Below are 9,895 nucleotides of genomic sequence, written 5' to 3'. Positions count from 1 at the left end.
TCCTCGCCCTCAGCTCACTCAGGCCCCTCCTCCTCGCCCTCAGCTCACTCAGGCCCCGCCTCCTCTCCCTCAGCTCACTCAGGCCCCGCCTCCTCTCCCTCAGCTCACTCAGGCCCCGCCTCCTCTCTCTGGTCCTCTTGCAGCTCAGCTCAGACCCTCAGAGGACAGGCCCCATGTTCTCCCAGGACGCCATCCTTGTCCACACACAAAGCTCACCTTCCTGCTGCTCTGTGACTATAAGTTATACACATATTCTTAAAAATTCAAGAGAACCCACTCTCGTGCTCTGGCTGAAAACACGCCTCTTAGTTCCTCAGAGCGCTAGTCATTCTCGAGAGTTGTGTTGACACAAGAGATTTCCCTCACAGCTCTGCAAGCTTCTGTTTCAAACTCTTAGGTAACACATTCCTGGAAGGACTTGCCTGTAAGAGCCTATTGGGTGCCCTCTTCTGGTGTGCAGGCAGTTAGAGCACTAATATACATAAAATAAAACCAAGAACCTATATGTCACTAAGGGTAGTTGTGAAATTAGGATATATCCACGCATACCTGTGTGTACCTCGATCTTTCTATCTTTCAGCCCGTTGTTTCCTAACTTACAGGGACACCACGTATTATTCTTAGGTTTCAGAAGGCAAAAGCACTCCGGCCTTCTGCGCTTTTTAAAACCTTCTCAGGTACCACAGAAACCGGGAGTTCTCTTCAGATTGGAGGAGCGCTGATCCTATCCCACTTGGATGAGCTGGAGCTGGTCAGTGAGAAAGTCTCTGACCTGCCTTGTCAGACAGTACCTCACACAACTTCCACTTCAGAGGGACTTCAGCCCCACACGCAGGAGGATGGAGTATTGTGAGCGTGCAGGAAAGAAAAAATCTCGACAGGCCTTGCTGGGTTCTCCACTCTGTCCATCAGCATTAGATCAGACCCTTTTTGTCCAATCGTTGTTGTGATCTTCCATCCTTCAACCATACCTTCCAAGAAGGTAAGCAAAAATCACCTGTGTATTTGGAGAATGGTGCACCTCTCCTCCATAGGGATGGAGGGTCTTGTTCTCAACTTTCCTTAAGCCCTCACCCTACCTGCGTATTCAACTGGATGTCTCCCTTGGAATCCTTCAAAAACAAAGCGGTCAAGGTAAGCATTGTGTTATCCCAAGTACTGAGAGGCCATCTAGCAAACTAACTGAACTTGTGGGTGGGAACATGGAAACCCCTTTGTAGCGGGGCTTGTGGCTGGGTCTGGGGTAGGGACTGTCTTAAGGATTGAACCTTCAACCCGTGAGTTCTAGTGTGAACACATCAGAACTTGGAGGACACCTAGCTTGTGTTCACTGCAAAATGACTTGTGTGATGGTGGGGACAGACCCCACACCTTCTGACAAGCCACAACCAATGTGTACTTGAGTGTAGAGTGAGAGAGTTTGAGCTGATTCCCTTTTCATAATCAACAGGTGTATAAAATTTATATGTTAAGTTCCTTAGACTCATACACAGTGAGAGGTATAAGAGGTAGTTTTCTCTTCTGTCTATAATGTTGCCGGAGACCAGCTTCAACAAAAATACCACTTACCAGGGTAGGGACATGGGGATTACAAAAATAGTAAAGAAGGCAAAGATGCGAGTGAAAATAACAAACAGAAACCATAAGACAGTACCGGGAGGGAGTTCCAGTGAATGCTGAAATTGCCTGTGTTTAATTTTCATTTGCTTAATATACCCCAACCCCAAAAGGTAGGAGTACGATAAAAAAAAAACTGCATTAATATGACACAAGGAAATGAACAGACCAATTGAAGGTCATGGGCTACATTCTTAGTTAAATCATCTGTTGCTAGAACAAAACAAGTCACGCTTACACCCTAGACCAAACGTTCTGTTGGCAAACAACTCTCTGGGTGGAATCCACTGTTATCTCCCTAAGGGAGTAGGAACTTAGTTAGACCCTTAGACCATTGTTTGGGGTAGAAACATATGTACTTCTTTCTCTATTCCTGAAATAAAAGGTCTGGATATTAGCTACACCCGTTGACGATAAGCTTGAGTGAGCAGAACTCTCTGATCTAATCTAGGTGAAACCTTTGAGGTAGAAATGGACAATAATCTTGAAGGAACTGGGAGTAAATTACAACTCTCTGACTAGGAGGGGTGGAATGGCAACAACCTTGAGCAAACTGAAACTCTCTGACCTTCGAAGTGGAAATAGGCTCACATTTTTGGGCCTCCACATAATGCTGATAAATGTAAGTGAAGAAGCTCTATAGAAACTTCTTGGCTTTGGAAAGCCATGGACAAAATGGAATGCTTTCCTGAACCAATAATGACATTAGACACTTCTGATTAATAGTGCACTTTCACAGGCTGTGAGACGGATCAGCTAGTAAGAACAATAGTCCAAACCAGATCCCTCACTGGAAGGAGGGGTCCTCTGACCTCCGCTTGGATGCACGCACATGTGTACAAGCAAAAACTAAAAATGTTAAAACTAAGAAAAAATAATACCTACTCACTAGCCTGAGGTTTCTTTTTAATTTCCAGTATACTCTACTGCTGTTTTATGTCAAGTTTCCTCTCAGTGGTCTGGATAACACCCCAGATTTAAAAAATGTTCCTAGATCACGTGAGACAACATGGGCCATGTTGTCTAGCTTCCTGAAAATTTGATGGTGCTTTTCAGTACTACTAATTGAACCTAGAACTTCCTGTGGTGATAATTCCTTACTGATGTTGTATTTATTTATTCATGTTTATAATATTTTTTGGAGATGGTGCAAACCAAGACTGTGCTTTCATTTCTTGGCTGCCCAGACCTGAATAATCACACAGAAACTATGTTAATTACAATACTGTTTGGCCAATTGCTCAGATATATTCCTACATCTTAAATTAACCCATTTTTATTAATCTATGTATCACCATGAGTCTGTGGCTTACCAGTAAGGTTCTGGTATCTATCTCCTTCAGTGGCTACATGGCATCTCTTGACTTTGCCTATTCTCTCTCTTAACTTTCTTCACATTTCCCACCTGTCTTTACTCTGCTAAGCCATTTGCCAAAATAGCTTTATTCATCAGTCAGTAAAAGCAACACATAAAAGAAAGACATCCCACATATCTCCCATTTTTTTTGTCTAATTAAAAAGGAAGGTTTTAACTTTAACATAGTAAAATTACTATGTCAAGCAAGAATTATAGTTACAGTATTTAGTTCATTTACATTTCGCAAATTAAGGAAAATACTCTATCATCGATCCTATCTTTGTGAGTCTAAAGTTTTATATCTAATTTATCTTTTATCATAACTAAGGAAAACTATAATTATAATTATTTACTCTTCAACTCTAAAGACTACAGAAGGATATAGTACTATGTAAGTAATCAGGAAGTACATTGTAAGCAACTCCCAAAGTTCTAGAACTGACAGAGACAGCTCGCTACCTGAACAGTCACCCAAAGTTCTTTTGTACCCCACTGGGGCAAACATCTTTAGCCTACAGGCCCATAACATCTGGCAGACTTTTCAGTGAAACAGGAAATTTGAAGATCTGTTCTGCCTTGCACTGGCAAAGTTTGTCAATTGTTTTCTTCTGTGTCCTGCAGGATGTCTGATAGTTTCTTATGTGAAGCAGGAACACTGAAGGGATCATCCTATGTTTTGGAAAGATCAGCAGGCACTTTTCAGTGGATCCTGCATGTTCAGTTCATACAGTATACCACCAAGCAGTCCAGACAAGGGCAGTTTCTTGCCCAAATTGCCACCTCCCTACCTCTACTTTCATATAGCTTAGGTTTGCTGAATGGTGGAGGACAACTTCCTGTCTCCACTTCCCAAGTTCTAGATTGCAGCCGTGTGCCACTATACCTGGGTTCCTCTGGCTTCTTAGATTAGGTTTTCAAAATTTAAATTCATTTTAGGCACTTTATTATATGGTCGAATCTCTTCGTCCACCCATATTTGGGTTTATCTGTCTAACTCTGGCAACTGTTAGATTGTGCATTGGTTTTTATTTATTTTTGTCACTTTGTTCAGCTGCTTACTGTTTTCTCCTAACTTCATTTGGACAGTTGGTGGCCTTTTTCATCAGTCCATCATCAGGAAAAGCTAGACACCCACTGGTTCCTCACTGGCACTGGTTGCACTCTGAACGAACATGGTGTTTTTGCTCCTATTTGCCTTCTTTTTTGGTCTAGAAGAGAAAATAGAAAGATTGCATATACTATTTTAATTACCACATGGTCAAGGTTTTGTGGTCAGGCTTTTTAATTTTGTCAAAGTGGTGGTTAAAATGATATTTTTATCTCCCTATTTAATAGTGAAGATGAAGAATCTTTAAATCTTGGCTATTTTCATTTCATTTAGTTTTTGGTGTAAGTTTAGAATGTGTGGCATTTCATGTAAAACCCTCTAGAGTTGCAATGGAAGTTTGTTACATTTAAAGTATAATTTGTGTGCAGATTGACTTGTTTGTTATTTGATTTTGGAGATAGATTTTCTCTACTTGCCCTGGCTGTCCTGGAACTCACTCTGTAGACAAGGCTGGCCTTGAAATCACGGAGATCCACCTGACTCTGTCTTTTAAGTGCTGGGATTAAAGGTGTGAGCCACCACCCCCAGCTGCTGATTGACTTTTTATAAAACATTGAATACTTTGTTTATGGACCTTTATTACTTAGCGTTTCTATTGACATGATGAAACATCATGATTAAAAAACAAGTTGTTAATTTTTTCTCACAGTTCCATATAACAATCCACCATCAAAAGCAGTGATGGCAGGCACTCAGGGAAGGCAGGAACCTGGAGGCAGGAGCTGATGCAGAAGCCATGGAGGGGTGCTGCTTACTGACATGCACTTGTTGCTTGTTCAGCTTGCTTTCTTATAGAACCCAGGATCACCAACCCAGGGGTGGCACCACACACCATGCTCTGGGCCTTCCCCACCAATCACTAATTATGAAAATGTCAAAACAGTCTCTGACCACCTGAACCTTAGTCCCAACTGCCTTTGGAGGGGTGAGTGTCTGAGTTCATTACTGGAGGGCCCAGCTCTCTAGTCCCTAGCCCCTGGAGGCACATCCTGTGCCCCACCCCCATCTAGGTAGGCCCCAGGGACCTGGGAGTAGACTCCCCACACCTGCAGTCATCCCCCACCACATCTCTGACCACTGGAGCCTTGGTCCTTACTGCTCCTAGAGAGGTGAGTGTCTGGGTTCCCAGATGGACAGCCCTGCTCTCCAGGCCCTAGCCCTTCGAGGAACATCCTATGCCCCACCCACAACCACCAAACCCCAGAGACACAGGAGCAGGCTCCTCATACCTGCAACCATGCCTGACTGCACCTACAACCATTGGAGCTTTGGCCCTGACTGTACCTGGAGAAAATCCCCTAGAACCACATCAGCGACTACCAAAGGCATGGCCCTGCCTACACAAGGAGGAGAAGTGATCACCCAAGCCATAGGATCCACGTGCACCAGTTGGAGAAAGAGAAACCTCCTGATGCACAGACCCCACCTGCACACCTTGGAGGAAGAGATGGGTAGATACCAATGCAAGAATACATTCAACAAGCTAAAGAACAATGACGGCAACACCTGAACCTCGTGGTCCCACAAAAGGGCGACCTGAGCATCCTAACCCAGAAGAAGCAGAAGAAAATGTCCTTAAATATAACTTTCTGAAGATGATAGAGACCCTTGAAGAGGAAATAAAAAAATTCCCTTAAAGAAATGGAGGAAAAGACAAACAATAAATATCTTAAAGAAAGCCAAGAAAAGAAATAAAAAAAAACAAACAGGTGAAGCAAACAGTTCAAGATTTGAAAATTGAAATAGAGTCAATAAAGAAAACACATACCAAGGGAATTCTGGAAATGGAAAACCTGGGTAAACAAACAGGAACTACTGATGTAAGTATGTTGTAGGAGGCTGCTTGTTTGTTCCCAGCTACTCAGCCCTGAAATAATCACACAGAAACTGTAGTAATTAAATCACGTTGCTTGGCCTATTAGTTCTAGTTTCTTATTGGCTAACTCTTACATCTCAATTTAATCCATTTCTATTAACCTGGGTCTCGCCACATGGCTGTGGCTTACTGGGTAAAGTTCCATTCCCAGCATCTGTCTCTGGTGAGGCTACATGGCTTTTCCTGAATCTGCTTTCTTTTACCCAGAATTCAGTTTAGTTTTCCCCACCTAGCTAAGTTCTACCTTGCCATATTCAGTTTCTTTATTCATTAATGAATAAAAGCAAGACATAGACGGAAGGACTGGTCACACCATTTCCCCTTTACTGTTTAAATAAAAAGGAAGGTTTTAACTTTAACATAGTAAAATTACATACAACAAAACAGTTATCAAGCAAAAATTAGTTACAATATTTATATCCACTTTATCTTTTATTATAAATAAGGAAAACTAAAATTATAACTATCTATTCTTCAACACCATCAAAGACTCCAGAAGGATATAATATTACCTAAGTAAACAGGAAGTGCATTGTAACCAACTTCCAAAACTTTAGAATTGATAGAGACATCTCACTACCTGGATAGTTACGCAAAGTTCTTTTGTAAATTGTGGGCACTCATCTTCAGCCTACTGGCCCATGGTATCCAGCTTTTCATGAAGCAGGAAATTTGAAGATTTGTTCTGCTTGTAATGGCAAATTCCATCAGTTGCTTTCTTCTGTGTCCTGCAGAATGTTTGACAAACTCTTTCAATGTAGCAAGAACCCCAAAGGACCATCTCAACTTTAGGCAAGTTCAACAGTCATTTCTCTGTGGGTCCTGCATGTCCAGTCAAACAGTCCAGGCAAGAGCAGTGTCTTGCCCAAAATGGCTAACAAACTCCCTAAGGAGCCTCTTCGATGCCCATCATCTTCTTGAAGTAGATTGGTGCTACGAAGAGCAGATGTGTCTCATGTCATGAAAAGTTGTAACTCCTTAAAACATTTTAAATGTCATATTCTGAAGGTCTCTGAAAGATTCAAGGAATACCTATCTCACTGAAATATATCTCTATATATCTAGAAAACCTAACTAACATGGCTACAAGCTTGACTATTATATATGATTATCAATTAGCATATATTTCTTAATTATACATTACATTTTTAAATGAACTGCACAATCATAATACCTTAATCAAGAGCATAAATAAACCAAGATCTATAACAATGCAAATTAGTCATATCTATATCATATCCCACTTTAAATGTAAACAAACATTTATAAACGATATTTGGGAATTTGGGCATAGTTCTCTCCAAACTGCTTCTTGTTTTTTGTTGGGTGAAGTAATTTTTGGCAGTGTTTACAGTGACCTTTCAGGGAGTCTTGGTCCATCAAGCCACATTAGTCTGGAATTAATCCACAGGTTTTTATCTTCTATGGAAACAAAAGCAGGACCTCTTTACATAAGCAACATATCCTTAGACCCAAATTTTGAAGACAAGATACCTTTAAAGTATATATGTTGGTTACTTAGCTCCTTTGCAATCAAAACAATTAAAAGAAAACACAATAATATGCATACTCTAGACTCTCTGCACATTCTCCATCTTTATGTGGATTATTTTTCTTTATTTCTTTAATCTATGACTGTAGTCTGTCTCTTTAAAGACGTTTTACTTTTTAATAAACCATTTACTTCCTTTTATAACACTCTATACTCTTTTTATTCTCTCACCTAAGCCTACGTACATTTTTTTAAACACACTATGTCTCATTTAGAGGTCTTTTATGTCTGAATCTGTCCTTATTGCATATCTGTAATTCTTTTCTGACCAGGACTGCTTCTTAAAATAGTAAGCACTTCTTAAAAAACTAAGCAGCAGTGTGACAAGTACTAAGGCTGCTTTGCCTTTTGGCTCTGCCCAGAGCATGGTGGAGGCATGTTCATTGCCTCTATAAGCCGTGCACACTGCCCCAGTTCCAAGTATGTGGTGGGTCTATGTGGAGCCATTAAGCACTTGTAGCACTTGGCTCATGAACCCCATTTAAATGCTCAGCCTCCTGAAAGAGCCAGAGTTAGTTCTGGCAGAACAAACCAGGAAGCCTGTTTCAAAACCACTCATTTTTCATCTGCTACCACTGAATCAGGAAGATCTGTCTTAAAGGAGCTGCAGCATGCTGACAGCCACAGCATGGCTACCAAAAAGCCGTGCTTAACTCTGTTCTTTTGTGTCTAGAATTCTTTTCCAAGCTTTCTCATGCTTTATGTGGATTTAGCTAGTACATGTTATAGTGGCAATTTGTTGTAGAGGGCCACTTGTTTGTTCCTGGTTGCTCAGTCCCAAAATAACCACACAGAAACTATATTAATTAAATCACTGCTTGGTCTATTAGCTTTAGTTCCATATTGGCTAACTCTTTTTTTTTCCTCTTGAGGGCTCATTTCTTTTTTTTAATTAATTAATTAATTAATTAATTTATTAAAGATTTCTGCCTCCTTCCCGTCACTGCCTCCCATGTCCCTCCCCCTTCCTCAATCATGTCCCCCTCCCTCATCAGCCCGAAGAGCAATCAGGGTTCCCTACCCTGTGGGAAGTCCAAGGACCACCCACCTCCTTCCAGGTCTAGTTAGTCATATTGGCTAACTCTTACATCTTAATGTAACTCATTTCTATTAATCTGTGTATCATCACGTGGCTGTGGCTTACCAGAAAATTTCTGTCCCCAGCATCTGTCTCTGGCAGGGCTACATGGTTTCTCCTGGCTCTCTACCTTTTCCCCCCCTAACATTTAGTTTAGCTTTCCCCACCTAGCTAAGTTCTACCTTGCTATAGGCCAAAGCAGTTTCTTTATTCATCAACCAATACAAGCAACACATAGACAGAAGGACCTCTCACACCATAAGCATAACTAACAAACTACAAGAGATAGAAGAGAGAATCTCAGGAGTTAAAAATATGGTAGAGGAAATAGATTCATTGGTCAAAGAAAATGTTAAATCCAATAAATCCTTAACATAAAACATCCAGGAAACCTGGGTCAACATGAAAAGACCAAACCTAAGAATAAGGATAGAAGAAAGAGAACTCCATCTCAAAGCCACAGAAAATAAATTCAACAAAATCATTGAAAAAAAAAACTCTCCCAACCTAAAGAAGGATATGCCTATGGTGGTACAAGAAGCTTACAGAACAACAAATAGACTGGACCAGAAAAGAAAGTCCCCTCACCATAAAATAATCAACACATTAACATACAGAATAAAGAAAGAATATTAAGAGCTGCAAAGGAAAAAGTTCAAGTAACATATAAAGGTAGATCTATGAGAATTACACCTGATTAATGGAAACCCTGAAAGCCAGAAGGTTCTGGACAGATGTGCTGCAGACACTAAGAGACCATGGATGCAAGCCCAGACTTCTATACCCGGCAAAGCTTTCAATCACCATGGATGAAGAAAATAACATATTCCATGACAAAACCAGATTTAAACAACACCTATCCACAAATCTAGCCTTACAGAAAGTACTAGAAGGAAAATTCCAACACAAGGAAGCTAGTGCACTCCCCCAAACACAGATAACCTCATACTAGCAGACCCCAAAGAAGGAAACACACAAACACTACCAATGGAAATAACAGGAATTAACAACCACTGTTCATTAATATCTCTTAATATAAAATTATAGACTCAATTCATCTATAACAATACATGAGCTAACAGAATGGATATGAAAACAGTATCCATCTTTTTGCTGCATACAAGAAACATACTTCAACCTTAGAGATAGACATTACCTCAGAGTAAAGCATTGGGAAAGACTTTCCAATCAAATGAACCTAAAAAACAAGTGGGTGTAGCTATTTTAGTATCTAACATAAACTTCAAACTAAAAATCAATCAAAAGAGATAGAGAAGGACACTTCATACTCATCACAGGAAAAAATC

The sequence above is a fragment of the Microtus ochrogaster genome, unplaced genomic scaffold, assembly GCF_000317375.1.
Source record: "Microtus ochrogaster isolate Prairie Vole_2 unplaced genomic scaffold, MicOch1.0 UNK127, whole genome shotgun sequence".
Taxonomy (NCBI): domain Eukaryota; kingdom Metazoa; phylum Chordata; class Mammalia; order Rodentia; family Cricetidae; genus Microtus; species Microtus ochrogaster.
This window is presented reverse-complemented; position numbering follows the sequence as displayed.